Source organism: Callorhinus ursinus, unplaced genomic scaffold (genome assembly GCF_003265705.2).
Source record: "Callorhinus ursinus isolate GAN/ISIS: 27379988/994484 unplaced genomic scaffold, GSC_fseal_2.0 scaffold4, whole genome shotgun sequence".
NCBI lineage: Eukaryota > Metazoa > Chordata > Mammalia > Carnivora > Otariidae > Callorhinus > Callorhinus ursinus.
The window spans coordinates 69,770,421-69,790,400 of record NW_027397066.1 but is presented as its reverse complement, the minus strand read 5'-3'; the positions used below and the strand labels follow the sequence as shown (position 1 = coordinate 69,790,400).

The 19,980-nt window shown below is 36.4% G+C and overlaps 1 protein-coding gene and 1 non-coding gene across 6 annotated transcripts in view; one reads left to right on the top strand and one right to left on the bottom strand.

The window, feature by feature from the left end:
* The window catches only part of MAPK10 (mitogen-activated protein kinase 10), a 556,562-nt gene that overhangs the window by 305,927 nt on the left and 230,655 nt on the right, over positions 1-19,980 (top strand). The window lies entirely within an intron of this gene.
* On the bottom strand, positions 2,659-2,763 carry LOC112836197 (U6 spliceosomal RNA). The gene has a single exon (XR_003211423.1). It is a non-coding gene; the product is annotated as a U6 spliceosomal RNA (small nuclear RNA).

The window sequence follows — 19,980 nt, the reverse complement described above, 5'->3', positions numbered from 1 at the left end:
CTTCTAGTGTTTAATGTATAATGAGTTGTCTTGAGAGCAAACCCAAACTGGGCCATTTTTTACATCAGTCTAATCAATAGTTGTATTGTCCATTAAATCTCCATGAATAGTGGACCTCCACCTTTGTTTGCTTTCCATCCTGGACCTGGAGAGAACTTGCATGATGGACAGTTGGGATACGGTGAAATGACTGTGGGTCCTTCCTCAATAAGCCTACATTCCAATAGGGTTTCCTTTCCCTTTAACTTATTGTCTCAAACACCAACTCAAGAAACTTCTTTTCAGTAAAAGTGTAATCTGAGGACAGTGTTTTCAGAAGAAGACTCAGGGACACCTCTCCTCACAGACTTAGCAGCATCAGGGCACACACACAGCATGTTTGTGGTTGGCCACAAATAAGAGAACCCAACATTTACAAACTTGAGCAGCAAGGCAATTTGTTGGAAGGGCATACAGTGGCTCACAGAGCAGGAGGAACACTGGAGTTAGGGGGGCATGGGGAAGATGACTAGCAAAAAAGAGGTAAGCAGCTGAGAGCACAGCCTGATTTCCATCTGGGGAGTTTGTCTGGAGTGCTGGGGCTGGAAACTTTTTGCTTGCTTGATTCTGATAATGCTGCCCCTTCACACATTATACTTTCAGGAGTCAAAATTTCAGTCACAAGTATCTGATCAACTAGAGCCATCCTCCAGTAATGTCAGCTGCATTATAGTAAGAGAGTCAAGGTAGAGAAAGAGTTATCCCACTTTGCCTTCTAGAGTGGGAGATGTCACTCTGCCTCCAAACTTCTGTCAAATGGTGCCCACTTTATGTACACTGTTCTAAGTGCTTTGCATATATTAATTCATTTATTCTTACAGCAACTCTATAGGGCAGATATTATTTTCCCCATTTGTACAGTAAAGAAACTGGGCACAAGAAGTTAATTTAATTTAATTTTTAAATTTAAATTTTATTTTTTAGATGTAGTTTGCCCCAATCACACAGTAAGTGGTAGAGAGAGAATCTGAAGCTAGGCACTCACGTTGCAGAATGAGTGCCCTTCTCAGTACTGGTCAGCCTTACCAAAGACAAGCATTCAGAGGTTGTACTATAAAGAAAAGGAAAGAAAGACAGAAAAAGAGAAAATAACAAATCAAATCAACAGCAAATCAACAATCAAATGTTTGATTTGTTTGGTGATAAAATATGTAATTTCTATTTTTCTCTACATTTTATGTATTGTAAATTCATGTGTTTTTTAAACATGTAATTTTGATATAATGTTATATTTGTAGGAGATTTGCAAAGACAGTACAGTTTCCATATGTAGTCTTTACTCAGCTTCCCTGCGGTTAACACTTCACATAGCCATAGAAGAATAAACAAAACAAAGAAGTTACCAGTGACCCATCACTATTAACAAACTACAGACTTTAACCAATTTCCTGTTTTTCCACTAATGTCCTTTTTCTGTTCCAGGGTTCAGTCCAGTCTCCTACATTGCATTTACTTACCATGTATGTCTCCTTACCTCCAATCTGTGCCAGTTCCTTGTGACTTTGATACTTTGAATGAATGGTTAAGTATTCTGTAGAACATTCTTCAATTTGGGCTTGTTGATGTTTTCTTACGATTTGATTAAGGTTATGAATTTGGAGGAAGAATGCCCTTTCTGGTGCATTCTATCAGGGAATTATATAGTATCAATATGTTATATTATTAGGATTTTAACATTGATTACTTGGTTATGGTGGCTCTGTTCTATTTTTTAATCATAGTTTTTCTTTACTTTTCATAATATTGCTAAGTTAACATTTCCACTATTTAGTAGATTTTATTTATATTTTATTGCAGGTTTCTTATATTGCAAAACTCATATGGATTTCTAGACCACATATAACTAACTAAGACTCTTGCTCTTCAGTAACCAAGTTCTTGTGATTTAGAACATAATCTGTTCCTTAAGCCACACTAACTAAATGCTCCATCTGATGTGTAATAAGCTAAGTGAAAGAGGAACAGTCCACTCTGTCCATGGTTTGGAGTAAACTCTATAGCCAAAGGCAATCCTTATTCTGATACCAAATGTAGTACCACACTAGGGAGTTAGTGAATTATAGTCGATTCTATTTAATGAGTATCCAGGCCATTTCTTTTGCTGTTCTTGAAAGCTACATTTGTTAGTAAAGCCTTAAGGCCAATTTGCCTATTAGCTTAGGTTTTATGATACTATGTACAGCTCATTTAAAACAATTCTCCATACATAAAATTGTACATCTGTCTTCTGATATGTGTAAAATGTGCTAAAATAGTGATGTAGACAAATTATTGTTAAAAAAACCCATTTTGCAGTTGTCCCTGTGTAAGCCCATGATCTTTTGTAATTTGTACACTTTGCTTAAAACTGAAGTACATATTTAAACACCATTGTGATTTTATACTTTCATATTTCATATATATATACACAATGAATTTTATATATTTAATATAATTTATTATTATTATTTAAACTCTTTCTTCCTTATACTAGAGAGCCAATCTGTAAGCTGTTCTAATTTTTTGCAACTTTAGGAGTACTATTACATGTTGTTTGTGTGTGTTTGTTTGTTTTCTCTTCAAGATAAATCGTAACATCTGCTCTAGGCCTCCAACAGACAGTGAAAAAAATTTTTTTTGAAAAATATGGAATGCTTCACGAATTTGCATGTCATCCTTGCTCAGGAGCCATGCTAATCTTCTCTGTCGTTCTAATTTTAGTATATGTGCTGCCGAAGCGAGCACGACAGTGAAAATTTTTGACATTTGGTAAGCTATTTGTTAAAATGGAATATCAATGAGTGATAATGACAATGTGGCTAAGAATAGAAAAAGAATAAAAATACATACTCATGATAAGTTAGTGTTTAGTGTGCTACGGTTCTAGCAATGCTCTTATATTTATCTACTTGGAACATGGTAATCTTAGTTATTTAGTACTTCATCCTTGTGTATTTTGCTTTTGCAAAAAGAACTTAGCATTTTAAAAAGTTACCTTCCGCTTAGACATATAGTCACATAATCATTAGTTTTTATCTCAATGCTTAGGCACGTTAAAGAGCATCTTAGTAATCTTAGTATTAAGTTTAAGTTTGTTATATGATTACCTGAAAACAATTTTATTAGTTTTTCACTGCTAAGAACTAGTATGGAATCCTAGAACCCTGGCTTTTGACCTTAACAGTAATATGTGAGAAATCATAAAAATTAAAAAAAAAAAAAACGAACAACCTCAGTTTACTTTCCAGGATATGCCACAAATGATATATCTACAAACCAGTTTTTCCCTTTTTATTTTATTTTTTGTTTGTTTGTTTTCAGGTGAGTGGGGGGAAATGGGAGAAACCATGTGGCAGCAGGGAGCAGGATATGAAATTAGAAATTAAATAGTTCCATAGATCTTTTCAGGTTTCTGGGCAGCTTAAAGGGTCCTTACTCACAGAGAGCATGCATTAGTGGTGTACTGGAGCCAGGAACCAGTTGTTAAATTCTAAGGAGTTTTGTCACCCAGTTATTAAACATAGCCATTATTAAAAATCAAAATGTACAAACTTGCAATTAAATACTATTAAAGAAAAAGGTAATAAAAACTCAAAACTCATCATTTCTTAATTTTTAAGTTATGCTTTAGTATTGTTAATTATTTAATTTATGCTTTTGAAGTTAGTTATATCTGTATCTGAAATATTCACAACGATGTGCCAATGCCCACCACTCCCAATTCTGTGCAGAGACTTCATGCTGGTGGCTTGATAAGCTTATGATTAACATTATGAGTATGTATTCTCTCTTAAAGAAAATAAAATTAAATATGGTGGGAGACCATGTGATTTAAAATCACTATTCTCCGATCATTACTGACTTTCTGTCAGTCAGACACACTACTCTCCTAGTCACCTCAGGGTATTTGAGTTTGCTGCTGTATTCCCTCTGCTCTCCCCTCCACTGTGCACTTGGTTGTCTTTTTTCCCACCAGAGTTTAGAAAACCCTTGTCTGATTATCCTATCTAAGGTGGCCCACCCTGTTCTGCCTGTTCCCTCACCTGACACGTTTGCCATTCCTTCACGTGGTCTTTCTTTTCCTTAGAGCCCTTACTACTCATTCAAAGTATATGGTTTATTTGTTTCTGTTTACTGTCTTTCTTCCTTACAATGATATAAACTCCCCAAGGGGAGGAATCTTCCATTATCTTTTTATTTCTGGTTTTTCAATGCCTAAAAGAGGGCTAGGTACACAGTAGATGGCCAGTATATTTCTGTTTAAGAAATGATTTAATATTTGAGTAGACAATATCGATGAAAGTCATCTAATTTAAAATAGAGGTTTAGAGATAGTTAAAGTAATATTTGAATATGAGATAAAATGAAATTAGACTACTACCACTTGACAAAAAAGAGGCTCCAAGATACTGAGATAAGCTCTTACAAAGAGAACCCTTTTTGGGGCGCCTGGGTCGCTCAGTTGTTAAATGTCTGCCTTTGGTTCGGGTCTTGATTCCAGGGTCCTGGGATTGAGCCCTACGTCGGGCTCCCTGCTCGGTGGGGAGTCTGCTTCTCCCTCTCCCTCTGCTTGCCTCTCTCTCTCTCTCTCTCTCTCTCTCTCTGTCAAATAAATAAATAAAATCTTAAAAAAGAAGAGGCTGACATGAGGTTCAATCTCACAACCCTGAGACATGACCTGAGTTGAAATCAAGAGTCAGATGCTTAACCAACTGAGCCAGCCAGGTGCCCCTCACTGTTACATACTTATTGAAGAGCTATACATATATAGCTTATAGGCTTGCTTGACTTTGAAGTCAAATATACTAGATATATTTAATCACCTCCCAGATCAAATAGGAATAAAGTGTTAAAAAAAAAAACCCACTTTTTGGGGGGGCGTGTCATTTATATACATAAAAAGATACTGAACTTTTGCTAAATTTCCTGAGGGATGGAATTTGGGAGTAGATTATGTCAAAATTCTAGTTAGAGATGGGATTTGTACATTTACATTAATTATTCTGTACTTTTCTGTGGAAATAATCCCTCTCAAGCAACATAATTTACATGAATGAAGGAGAAGGTTTTATTTTAAGGGACAGCGGCATATTCAGATTTTTTTGTGGCAGTCCTCCAGCCACAGAAGCTAGCTGTCAAAAACTACTTTCTTTCTCAGAAGGCTTCTGTCAGGTGGAAGCTGAGGCTGCAGTTCTATTCCAAGCCAAACTTTGTACAATATGAGCAAATAAAATGCAAAAGAATATTTTCAGTGACTGAGGGTAGCTACTTCTAATATTTAAGAGCCTAGTCAAATTTATTGTTACTTTTTAAAAAGTGTGATCAGGATGGATAGGTTATCTGTAATCCATAAAATACTGAAATGTATGGTTCATAAACTGAGGAGTAAAGGGTAACAAGGATGTTGCTTAAAAGGAGTAATGTGGAGGTTGGCATATATTTGGGGGAAAGCACATTTATTTGTTATTTCATTCATTTATTCCACAGATAGTTTTTAAGCATTAATTATGGTGTTAGGCATTGGTTTAGGTGCTGGGAATACACGAGAGAAATACTTTCCATCTTTAAACAGGCTAATAGGGGAATAAAAACAAGGAAACAGGTTATTGCAACACAGTGTGATAAGTGGTAGGATGATAATGTTCAAGACTTTTTAAGAGCACATGAAAGAGACAACTAACTCAGATTTATGACGTTTGAGAAGTTGATCATATGATCATGATTGACCTTGTGGGTTAAGAAGTCTCTGACTGGTCTGCAAAGAATGAATTGAAGACAATGATGTGCTAACAAAAGTTTAAAAACTGGCTTTTCAGAGGAACAAACCCCTCAGATATGTGCCGTTTGCCCATTTCTATGGTGTAAATATTTCCACTATGCTGACTTTAAAGCTACCAAGCCAGTAGACATGGTATGTTTGAAGTTACAAGAGAAAGAGAATAAATGACAGAAGAAGGCTCCTGGAAAATGAGATAAAGGTAGGTTCAAGATGAAAGGACGTTGGATGGGTCCTCAACCAACCAAAGGGAATAAAAATAAGGATGTGGGTCCAGGTATATTTTTTGTGGTTTATAGTTAGAGTTATGATTTACAGAAATAATTTGAAAATTTTTCTATCTACTGTTTTGATGGGGCCTGCTAAATTGTCCTCTGGTATTAATTTTCTTTTATTCTAATATATTAGTCATAGAGCCTCCCTTGCAATGGCCTTCCTTGCAGGTAATGTGGTTATGTGACTATATTTGGGCTAATGGGATATGACTGGGATGATGTGCATATTTTTTTTTAGGAAAGGTACAGTAAGTGGCTTACTCTGGATTACCCTTTCTCCTTCCACCTGACTGGGAAATGACTAAAATGGCATCCAGTCTTGGATAGTTTTCATCATGTGAGGGCATGAGCCAACCTGTCTGGGATCCTGGCTATCCTCCTGAGCAAAGCCCAGACTGCATTCCTATCTGCCTGTGTATGTTATGTCAGAAGAAAATAAGCATTTATCTTATTTAAGTACTGGGTTTTAGAGTCTCTTTGTTACAGTAGTTTAGACTGTACCCTGACTAGTACAGAGAGATTCTGTATTTTCTGTGAATGAGGAGACAAAATTATTTTCTAAGAATTTAGAGTTGGTTGGAAAGGGCATACAGTTTGAAAGGAGTGAAATTAGTTTAATAGCTAGGGGATGAGGGGTAGGATATAGAGATAGGCACTAGGAAAGTATAGAAACATTACTTGCTAATCTTGAGGAATAGAAGACCACTGATCATGGAAAAAGGAAACGATATAAATATGAATTAACTAAATAAACTCAACAAAATAGGGGAAAGCCTAACAAACAGGTTTAATGTAGGCCATACAATTTCTATCAGAAATGTTCGCATTTCTCAGGCTTATAGTTAAAAACCATGTAATGATAGTAAAGATCAAAAATATATTTTCAACGTTACATAATTTTTTTTTATTTTATATTTTGAGAGAGAGTGAGAGCGAGAACTGAAGCGAGCAAGGAGGTTTGGGAGGGGCAGAGGGTGAGGGAGAGAGGGACTCTTAAGCATGCTCCATGCCCAGTGCAGAGGCTGACATGGGTTTCGATCTCACAACCCTGAGACATGACCTGAGCTGAAATCAAGAGTCAGATGCTTACAGCTGAGCCAGCCAGGTGCCCCTCACTGTTACATACTTATTGAAGAGCTATACATATATAGCTTATAGACTTGCTTGACTGAAGTCAAATATACTAGATATATTTAATCACCCCCAGATCAAATAGGAATAAAGTTTTAAGATCATTGAAATTAAGTAAGACAAAAAAAAATGCTTTACCCTTATCATGGGAAGCTTCCTGGAGGAGATGGCTTTTTAATTAAAACTCAAAATTCATGTATCTTTATACCTTAAAACAAGAGCCCATATTATTGATTTTAACCTTCTACTCTCACACACCTTTCCAAGAGGTAGTAAAATCATATTTGATTTTAGGATCTTTTAGGCCTAGATGGATATAGCACTCTAGTAGTCTTTCATAGAATGGTGAAACTTTTTGTGGTATTTAATGTTCTTTGGGTCTTTAAACATTTGATAAGCTGTGATTTTAAGTGTGATGTTCCCAGTGTGGACCACGTGGAAGTAAATACTTGGAATCACTCATTAGAAGTAGACTACATAATTTCCTTGTCATAGATTTCACTATTATTTTACCTGAAAGATGATGTATATTATTTTAAGTTGTGACCTTTATATTCTTCTTTATATTCTAGCAATGGAACACCTAGTAGTCCTATGTGTTGCACAAAGTTAGGTAGAATCTTATTCCCCTAGTAATTATGGGGGTAAAGGTTTTTACATTTCTGCTTATTTATCAGGCAGTGTAATTAGAAGTGATTCTTTAAGAATCCACCACAATCAGAATAAATCATATTTATCCTGTGAAAAAAACTGGTGCATGTTCATCCAGTGACCACAAAAAATTATTATCATAGATTTAATTTTCTTTGTTTTAATCAAGATCCTTTGTTTTCATAAAGTGGGGACAGTTTATAATGCCAGTGAAAGCAGTTTTGAAGATGGATAAGGTGTGTTTGTCCATGTAAAGCCTTGAAGCTTGGTGTTCACTGGAAAAATGTTTTAATTTGGGAGACAAAGCCCTAAGCCAAATTCCTTATTATCCACAATTTAATTGAGAAAATTGCTTAACCTCAGTCTTTCTGTCAAGTTTGATTGAGAGTTAACTACTAGCTGCAGGTGCACTGGAATGCTGGGTACCTTAAAATATCTTGAGACTTCCTTAAGAGAGGTGATATGTATGTAACAGGGACAGAAAATATTAATGTGTGAGGAGAAATGCTTTTCTCTGTTCTCCTGCCTAACCAATTTACTATGCGGATTGGCATAATCTTCAGAGGCTGAACAGTAGAAGCACAAATGGGTATTTGCATGAAGATACTGTCTTGAGAGAAAAAGTGAATAGCAAAGGATAAGAAGGAAAGGGAAAGTCTCATCAAGAGACAGATGGAAGGAAATTTAGGGAAGAGAGTTGAAAGTGGGAGTGGAGAAAATTGGAAATCAGTAGGAATGAGGAAAGAATACGATTTTAAAGAAATGGGTTATAAATTAGATTTTCTTTAATAATTTTCAAGAGGTACACCTAGGAGTTAGAATTACTTTTTTAAAAAGAATTAAAAAATGATTTCTTTAAAAACACAAATGCTTTGAGAATAACATATCAAAATGAATAAATGGGAACATTAGTAAGTTGGCGTGCAGTAGTGTGAAGGGGTTTTCAATTGGACCTTTTTTTATGTCCAGTTAGCCAATATATAGTACATCATTAGTTTTTGAGAATTACTTTTAAATTACCTTTGGTTGCTGCATTTTGTTACTTTGAATACAACACTTTTCACCAAGCATTTGAGTTGTATGTAAAAACCACAAAAATGATAAATTAGCTCTGTATTTTGAAATACTTTAGATTAGTGCTTTATGAAAATCAAATATGATGAAGACAAAAACTTTCAAACAATATTAATATCTGATTGCTAAGAGAGTCAGACTTGGTGACTCTTGGTAAGAAGTCAAATTCTCTGGACATCGTAAACAAACTACAAAATTGTATTGGTTTCTCCTAAAATATTTTATCAACCTTGTGACCACAAACCAGTTAATATCTATGCTGTAAAATACAAATGAAACATATTTACTATTTTCCCTTGCTTGATTTTATTGACAGGACTTTAGAAAAGTATGAAATGTGAACTGTTATTTTGAGAATTTTTTGGATTTTGCTAATAGGTGCGGCTTATATCTTGGCTTTATTAACTGCTCAGGCCCTGGGCAAGATAAGATTCTGCATCACATAGCTTTTATTTTCCTTTTATTACAGTGGAGCTTCTGGTTTCCCTAAAGCAAGAATGCTGGTGTGTACCCTATATTAAATAGAAACTGTAGATTTAAAAACATTTCAATAGGAAAACCCAAAACTCTCCACCCCAAAACTGCTAGAACTCATACAGGAATTCAGTAAAGTGGCAGGATATAAAATCATTGCACAGAAGTCAGTGGCATTCCTATACACCAACAACAAAACAGAAGACAGAGAAATTAAGGAGTCGATCCCTTTTACAATTGCACCCAAAACCATAAGGTACCTAGGAATAAATCTGACCAAAGAGGCAAAGAATCTGAACTCAGAAAACTATAAACTACTCATGAAAGAAATTGAGGAAGACACAAAGAAATGGAAAAACGTTCCATGCTTATGGATTGGAAGAACAAATATAGTGAAGATGTCAATGCTACCTAGAGCAATCTACACATTCAATGCAATCCCTATCAAAATACCATCCGCTTTTCCCAAAGAAATGGAACAAATAATCCTAAAATTTGTATGGAACCAGAAAAGACCCCGAATAGCCAGAGGAATGTTGAAAAAGAAAAGCAAAGCTGGTGACAATTCCGGACTTCAAGCTCTATTACAAAGCTGTAATCACCAAGACAGTATGATACTGGCACAAAGGTAGACACATAGATGAATGGAACAGAATAGAGAGCCCAGAGATGGACCCTCAACTCTATGGTCAACTCATCTTTGACAAAGGCAGGAAAGAAGGTCCAATGGAAAAAAGACAGTCTTTTCAACAAATGGTGTTGGGAGAATGGGACAGTCACATGCCGAAGAATGAAACTGGACCATTTCCTTACACCACACACAAAAATAGACTCAAAATGGTTGAAAGACCTAAATGTGAGGCAGGAGTCCATCAGAATCCTAAAGGAGAACACAGGCAGCAACCTCTTCAACCTCAGCTGCAGCAACTTCTTCCTAGAAACATCACCATAGGCAAGGGAGCAAGGGCAAAAATGAACTATTGGGAGTTCATCAAGATAAAAAGCTTTTGCACAGCAAAGGAAACAGTTCACAAAACCAAAAGACAACTGACAGAATGGGAGAAGATATTTGCAAATGACATGTCAGATAAAGGACTTATCTATATCTTATCTCCAAAATCTATAAAGAACTTAATCAAACTCAACACCCAAAGAAAAAATGATCCAATCAAGAAATGGGCAGAAGACATGAACAGACGTTTTTCCAAAGAAGACATCCAAATGGCCAACAGACACATGAAAAAATGCTCAACATCACTTGGTATCAGGGAAATCCAAATCAAAACCTCAATGAGATACCACCTCACACCAGTCAGAATGGCTAAAATTAACAAGTCAAGAAACGACAGATGTTGGCAGGGATGTGGAGAAAGGGGAACCCTCCTACACTGTTGGTGGGAAGGCAAGCTGGTGCAGCCACTCTGGAAAACAGTATGGAGGTTCCTCAAAAAGTTGAAAATAGAGCTACCCTACAACCCAGCAATTGCACTACTGGGTATTTACCCCAAAGATACAAATGTAGTGATCCGAAGAGGCATGTACACCCCCAATGTTTATAGCAGCAATATCCACAATAGGCAAACTATGGAAAGAGCCCAGATGTCCATTGACAGATGAATGGATAAAGAAGATTTGGTACACACACACACACACACACACACACACACACACACACACACACACACACACAATGGAATATTATGCAGCCATCAAAAGGAACGAAATCTTGCCATTTGCAACAATGTGGATGGAACTGGAGGGTATTATGCTGAGTGAAATAAGTTAATCAGAGAAAGACATGTATCATATGATCTCACTGATATGAGGAATTTTTAATCTCAGGAAACAAACTGAGGGTTGCTGGAGTGGTGGGGGTTGGGAGGCATGGGATGCCTGGGTGATAGATATTGGGGAGGGTATGTGCTATGGTGAGCACTGTGAATCATGTAAGACTGTTGAATCACAGACCTGTACCTCTGAAACAAATAATACATTATATGTTAAAAAAGAAAAAAGAAGAAGATAGTAGGAAGGGAAAAATGAAGTGGGGGAAATTGGAGGGAGAGATGAATCATGAGAGACTATGGACTCAGAAACAAACTGAGGGTTCCAGAGGGGAGGGGGATGGGGGGATGGGTTAGCCTGGTGATGGGTATTAAAGAGGGCATGTATTGAATGGAGCACTGGGTGTTATACACAAACAATGAATCATGGAATACTACATCAAAAACTAAAGATGTAATGTATGGTGATTAACATAACATAATAAAAAAATGCAAAAAAAATAAAAAGGAATGAAGGGAGGTCAGGAGCTTGATGGTTTAATGGTAACATATAGTATGTTAATACTCTTAGTTTTTTTTTAATTTAAATTCAATTAGCCAATGTATAGTACATCATTAGTTTTTACTCTGCTTAGTTTTGTACTGTGAAAGTAATAAATGATTTTAAACCAATTAATTATAAGGAAGCACACATAAAAAAAATTCAATAGAATAATGAAGATTCCATACTTAGATATGTTAAAGTGTTAGGTTTCTCTTGGTTATTTTATTTTATAGAAATTTTTAAAGCCCTGAAAAATAACATTGTGGTATATTTATTTAAAAGAGGGCTGCCATAGACCTACTATTCAGGAGGGCAACTGTACATTTTGTGGATCGCTGCTAAAGTGAATTTCTAGGTAAAAGATCAAATCATTTGCCAATATTAGTACATTTCACAAGAGAAGCAGGTGATGCAATTTGCTCAATATGCATGTTTGGCCCCAGGATGTGTGAGACCTCCTAAGCTTAAGCCATCCAGCAAATACCCTCAGAAAAGGTGGAATTGAGACAGAAGCAAATGGCAGAAGTGGTTTGCCGTCCTCAGACCTATGAACCATTTTAGCCCACTTCTGTTTGGACTACTCTTGTATAGACGTGAGCTACATTGAAACAACATCAACAATAATGAAAAGTGGCAAAGTAAAAGAAAGCATTTTTAAGTGCTGGTTAGGTATATTGTGTTCTTATGTTTCTCACCCAAAATCTTTAACTTAAAATTTAATAATTAATATAAATGTGTGGAAAAAATAAACTTCAAGCTCTATTTCATACTATACAGAAATTAATTTAGGGTGGATTAGAGATTTAAACATATAAGCTAAAGCCATATAACTTCTGGACAAAATTAAAAATATATTTTATACTTTAGAGTATGTAAAACTTCTTGGGAACCAGAAACCGTTAATTATAAAATAAAAAATATGATAGGGTACCTGGGTGGCTCAATCAGTTAAGTGTCTGCCTTTGGTTCATGTCACGATCCTAGAGTCCTGGGATCGAGCCCCATGTCACGCTCCCGGCTCAGCAGGGAGTCTACTTCTCCCTCTCCCTCTGCTCCTCCCCCCTGCTCCTTCTCTCTCTCTCACTTACACTCTCTCTTTCAAATAAATAAATAAAATCTTTAAAAAATATGATAAAAATAAGAAGGTAAATTCCTCTTGTTCAAAAACAGTGCTAGGAAGGAGAAAAGATAAGCCATATATTGGAATTAAATATTTGAATATAGACTCTAACAAAGAACTTGTTCTCAGAAACATACAACATACAATATAGTGATTCAGCCTCTCTATATGTTATGTTATGCTAAGCTCACCAAAAGTGTCATCTGTCACCATACAACACTACTACAATACCATTAACTGTATTCCCTCTGCTGTACCTTTTATTCTTGTGACTTTTTCATTCCATAACTGCAAGCCTGCATCTCCTACTCCCCTTCACCCATTTTGCCCATCCCTTCACCCCCTTCTCTCTGTCAAGCATCAATTTGTATGCTGTATTTATAGGTCTGATTCTGCTTTTTATTTGTTTATTCATTTGTCTTGTTTTTTAAATTCCATTCCATATTAGTAATATTGTATGGCATTTATCTTTCTCAGTCTGGCTTCACTTAGCATAGTACCCTCTAGTTCCATCTACATTGTTGCAAATGGCAAGATCTCATCCTTTTTTATGGCTGCATAATATTCCTCTCTCTCTGTGTGTGTGTGTGTGTGTGTGTGTGTGTGTGTGTGTGTGTGTGTGTGTATGTGTGTTTCCATATCTATTTTATGGATAGATATGGAAATACATTTCCACGACTATTTATTTTATTTATTTATTTTAAAGTATTTTATTTATTCATTTGAGAGATACAGACAGAGAGAGCATGAGCAGGGGAGAGAGGCAGAGACAGAGGGAAAAGCAGACTCCCTGCTGAGCTGGGAGCCCAATGTGGGCTCAATCCCAGGACCTTGGGATTAGGACCTGAGCTAAAGGCAGACACTTAACCATCTGTGCCACCCAGGCACCCTATATCCTGGCTATTTGAAATAATTCTGCAATAAACATAGGGGTGCATATCTCTTTTCAAATTGGTATTTTTGTTTTCTTTGGGTAAATATCCAACAGTGGAATTATTGGATCATATGGCATTTCTATATTTTTAATTTTTTGAGGAAACTCCATACTGTTTTCCACAGGGGCTGCACCAATTTACATTCTCACCAACCATGTGTGAGGGTTCCTTTTTTGCCACATATTTGCCAACACTTGTTATTTCTTGTCTTTTTTATTCTAGCCATCCTGACAGATGAGGTGATATCTCATTGTGGTTTTGATTTGCATTTCTCTGATGATTATTCATGTTGAACATTTTTTCATGTGTCTTTTGGCCATCTGTATGTCCTCTTTGGAGAAATGTCTTTTCAGGTCTACTGCCCATTTATTAATGGGATTGTTTGTTTGGTTCATTGGTTTTTTTGATGTTTAGTTGTGTGAGTTCTTTATATATTTTGAATATTAATCCCTTTATTGGTTGTATCATTTGTAATATTAACCCCTTTAGTGGTTATATATTTGCAAATACCTTCACCCATTCAGTAGGTGGGCTTTTTGTTTTGTTGATTTCCTCTGTTGTGCAAAAGCTTTTTATTTTGCCCCAATAGTTTATTTTTGATTTTATTTCCCTTGCCTTAGGAGACCTATCTAGAAAATCTGTTGCTATGGCCAGTGTCAGAGAAATTATTGCCTATATTCTTTTCTAGGATGTTTAGGATTTCAGATCTCACATTTAGGTCCTCAGTGCACTTTGAGTTTATTTTTGTGTATTAGAAAGTGGTACAGTTTCATTCTTTTGCATGTAACTGACAGTTTTCCCAACATCATTTGTTGAAGAGACTCTTTCCCCCCATTGTATATTCTTGTCTCCTTTGTCAAAGATTAATTGACCATATATGTGTGGGTTTATTTCTGGGCTCTATTCTGTTCTTTTGATCTATGTGTCTACTTTTGTGCCAGTGCCATACTGTTTTGATTACTACAGCTTTGCGCTATATCTTGAAATCTAGAATTGTGATACCTCTGGCTTTGTTCTTTGTTCTCAAGATTGCTTTGGCTATTTGGGATCTTCTGTGGTTCCATACAACTTTTAGTATTATCTTATAGTTCTGTGAAAAATGTTGTTGGTATTTCAGTTGGGATTGCTTTGAATCTATAGATTGCTTTGGTTCCCAAAATATATATATTTCTTTTTTGCCTTTTGTTTTTTCTTTTCAAATTTTGTTTAAATCTAACTAACCCGTTAGTTCACACACAGTGCTGTATTGGTTTCAGGAGTAGCATTCAGTGATTCATCACTTCCATACATCACCCAGTGCTCATCACAACAAGTGCCCTCCTGACACCTATTACCCATCTAGCCCATATCCTACCCGCCTCCTTCCATCCACCCTCAGTTTGTTCTCTATCTTTAAGAGTCTCTTATGGTTTGTTTCCCTCTCTCTCTTTTTTTTTATTTTTATTTTTAAAGATTTTATTTATTTTTTTGTCAGAGAGAGAGAGCACAAGCAGGGGGAGCAGCAGGCAAAGCAGGTAGAGGGAGAAGCAGGCTCTCTGCCAAGTTGGGAGCCCAATGTGGGACTTGATCCCAGGACCCTGGGATCATGACCTGAGCCGAAGGCAGATGCTTAACTGACTGAGCCACCCAGGCGTCCCTCCCTCTCTCTTTTTTTCTTTTTTCCCCCCTTCCCATATGTTCATCTGTTTTGTTTCTTAAATTCCACATATGAGTGAAATCATAGGTATTTGTCTTTCTCTGACTTATTTCACTTAGCATAATACACTTTAGCTTCATGCATGACATTGCAAATGGCAAGATTTCATTCTTTTTGATGGCTGAGTAATATTCCATTGCATATATACACCACATCCATCCCAGAATATATATATTTTTATTTTTTTAAAGATTTTTTATTTATTTATTTGAGAGAGAGAGAGAGAATGAGAGATAGAAAGCACTAGAGGGAAGAGGGTCAGAGGGAGAAGCAGACTCCCTGCTGAGCAGGAAGCCCGATGTGGGACTCAATCCTGGGACTCCAGGATCATGACCTGAGCTGAAGGCAGTCGCTTAACCAACTGAGCCACCCAGGCGCCCGATATTTTTAAAATTTCTATGAATCAATAATAAAATGACAAATGAGCCAGTTGAAGAAATTGGGCAAAATATTTAAACAAACACTTCACAAAAGAAGAAATAGGAAGGGCCAAAAAGCACTTGAAAGGCATCAACATTATTAGTCATCAGAGAAATGCAAATTAAAACCACAATGAAATACCATATTTTACCCACTAGGATGTCCCCTATACCAAATGGTGATATGTGGAGCAACTAGACCTTATACCTATTGCCAAAGAGGACAAAATGGTACAACTACTTCAGAAAGCAGTTTGGCAGTTTCTTTTTCTTTTCTTCTTCTTCTTCTTCTTTTTTTTTTTTTAAGATTTATTTATTGAGAGAGAGAGATTGTGTGCACGAGTGAGTGGAGTAGGGTCAGAGGGAGAGGTAGAGAATCCCAAGCAGACTCCCTGTTGAGCATGGAGCCCCACATGGGGCTCAATCTCATGACCCTGAGATCATGACCTGAGCCAAAACCAAGAGTAGGATGCTTAACTGACTGAGCCACCCAGGTGCCCCAGTTTGGTAGTTTCTTAAAAAGTTAACATATGCCTACCTATGACCCTGTCATTCCACTCCTAGATCTTTATTTACCCAAGAGAAATGAAAGCATATTTCCATAAAAAGACTCGTACTTGAATGTTCATGGCAATTTTATTCATAATTGCCCCAACCTGGAAACACCTCCCAAATTTCAACAACAGGTGAACAAATAAATCAATTGCAGTATATTCATTCAGAGAAATAATACCCATAATAGAAAAGAATATTGATGTATGATACAACATACATGAACTTAAAAACGTCATTCTGAGAAAAATCAACCAGGCACAGACAATTAGATGCAGCATGATTGCATTTTATAGAGTGCAAGAACAGGCAAAACTAATCTATGGCAATAGAATTCAACACCAGTTGCTTATGGGATGTGAGGATGGTCTAGAAGTGACACAAGGACTTTCTGTGATGATAGACATGTTTGATGTTTTTATGGGGTTAGTGGCTGCAGAGTGTATATATGTATCAGAAATCATCAAATTATACATTTAAGATTTGTGCATCTCACTATCTATTGATTTTATCTCAATTAAAATTTTAATTCTTAATTATTATAGCGTATCCTAAATGGTACAGGTGGTAGTTCAAAGGAGTTAAATATAAATGACATCTTTATCTTAATGGCAAAGGTAAACAAAAGGCATTTGATTTATCTTCTACTGTTTTATCAGTAGGAGTCAAAGAATATAAGCTTTGGGACTTCCTAGGACCTGGCTTTCCCCTCTAAATTTCATGTGTTTTACAACTATCTGGATTCTAGAAATTTTAAATTAGTTTTTATATTCTTCTGCACACAAAGTTCTAGTTACACTGCACTATGACAATAATTGCCTTCCTAAATTTTTTAAGATTTTATTTATTTATTTATTTGAGAGAGCGAGAATGAGAGAGAGAGAGAGAGAGAGAGAGAGCTCATATGAGAGGAGGAAGGGTCAGAGGGAGAAGCAGACTCCCTGCCGAGCAGGGAGCCCGATCCCGGGACTCCAGGATCATGACCTGAGCTGAAGGCAGTCGTTTAACTGACTGAGCCACCCAAGCGCCCCGCCTTCCTAAATTTTTGATAGTAATTATAAAGTTTATAATGGTAATCTGCACATTTCACAATTAGTATTCACTGATTTTTGTTCGTCTCTCACTTTCTGTTTGAGGCAAAGAGTAAGTAAAAATTATCTCCTAAGATTTTACTAAAATGTTGAGTGCCTGAAATCAAATTAATCTCTTCATTTCATGTGTCAGAATGATGAGCAAATTTTGAACAGTAAGATCCCAAATTTCTAGTTGGAATTAGAAATGTTAGAATTTTGCATTCAATTTCCATACCTAAATGGATGCACAATAAATTGATTCATGTAATACTTTTAAAATACTTTTTATTTTTTCAATTAAGGTGTTTTAAGTTAATATCTACATTTTTTCTTATTTGAAATTGTAAACCCTCTCATATATTGATGTTATATCTACAAAATACTCTTCATCGTCTTTGAATTATAATATGCAATTATTCAGAAAATAGTCGCAGGATAACATATTTTACTTTAAAAAATAAATGACTAAGATTTTTAAAATTTAGGCCAGCTCACCATAGAAATGTATTTTAATCAGAATTTTCTTATTAAATATTTTCACTACTATTATACAGGAACCTTGAATATTATATGACCTTAAGAACTGATGACGAATGTTGAATTTTGTGTATTAGGATGAGGCTTAATTACTTTTTTATAATTTCTATTTTGGTTATCTAGGAATTTATTATTGATCTGACTGTGGCTGGGTTTGGCTGACTGTGGGAGCAAGGCATAGAGTATTTGAAGTGGAAGTGCTCTCCAAATGGGAATAGAGAAAGGGAGGAAAAGTGAATATTGAATTAATAAATGAAGTGGGCTGCACTGAGGTGAGAGAGTAGATACAGAGATATGAGGCCTTGAGTGCTAAGACAAAATGTACAGACTCAGTATGCTCACAGGCACTTTAAGCACTTTCTGAATTGAATTATTAAAACCTAGGAATTTAGAGGAAGAACTTAAGGAGTGTAGCGAGGTAGTCATGGTGATAAAAAGGGAAGATTTTAGAAGATGCAGTTTGAATTAACTGTAAGGAGAGATTTAAAGCAGTGAAGCCAGCAAAGAGAAATTTGAATTTGTTAAAATGACAAGAACCAAATACATTAAGGTGTTCAGGCATACGTCATAATGACAGGGCAATGTACTCACGAAATAGCCTAATAGCTCACTCTCGTAGATTGGCGGGTTCTAATGATATATGTAGTTTATGTTCAGGAAGCCTGGAGAGGAACACAGAGAATATGGCATTACATTGCAATAATTTGTTTACTTTTTATCTCATAGTATAGGAATTACTTTTACCTTTTATAGCCTTCATACATATTTTTTCAAAGATTTTATTTATTTATTTTAGAGAGAGAGTGCACGTGAGCGGGGTGAGGAGCAGAGAGAGAGAGGGACAAGTAGACCCTGCACTGAGTGCTGAGCCCAATGCGGGGCTTGATCCCACAGCCCTGAGTCGTGACCTGAGCCGAAACCAAGAGTCGGATGCTTAAACAACTGAGCCACTCAGGTGCCCCCAGCCTTTATATTTTGAACAGAAAAAGGTGCATTCTAGCCATTTAATAAATGTTGGTAGACATTATGAAGTAATGAAATCATTACTGTATATATTATACCAGGTACCATGAACTATTCTAGACACTGGGCACATAATGGAGAATAGCATAGAAATAGTCATAAAGATTTTACATTTTCCTGGGGGGGTGAGAGAGTGGAGGAGACAATTATATGTAGTTCATTCATTCATTTATTCATTCACATACAGGTAATTCCTAGAAAGCATTTAAAAATGGGGTAATATATAGTAAAGGGGAGGAATAGATCAGTGGCTAGTGAGAACGGTCAGAGAAGGCCTCTGGGAGGATATGATGCTTTAATTAAGACCTGAATTGTGAGATGGAGGGAGCCATATGTAGACCTGGGGAAAGAGTATTTCAAGGAAGAAGGAACTTCAAAAGCAAATAAGCAATGGTGATGAGCTTTGCTTATTCAAGAGAAAGAAAGAAGGACAGCCAGACCGGGTTATAGTAAGCAGTGGAGGATGGAGAGACATGAGGCCAGAGAGGCAACCAGAGGCCATTGACGTACAGCCTGTGGGTTGTGGTAAGGATTTTATATTTCATTCCATTTGTAATGGGAGCCAGGGAGATGGGGGAGTGGTGCGTTCTGATTTATGCTTTAGAAGGATCACTTTGGCTGCTGTGTGATGTCAAGACTGCAGGTTGAGAGCAACTATGAAGCTATTGCAATTGTTCATGTGAAAGATTCTGAAGGCTTGGAATAGAGCTGTGGCAGTAAAAATGGAGCAAAAGTGGCCTGATTTGGGACCTATTTGGTAGTGGAGTGGGCATGAATTCTAAAGAATTGTATGTGGAATATGAAGGGAAGATGCAGGACTGAGGAGGACACATGGGCTTTCCACTTGGGCAATTGGGAAGATAGAGCAGCTATGCAGAGAGTTGGCAAAAATTTGGTG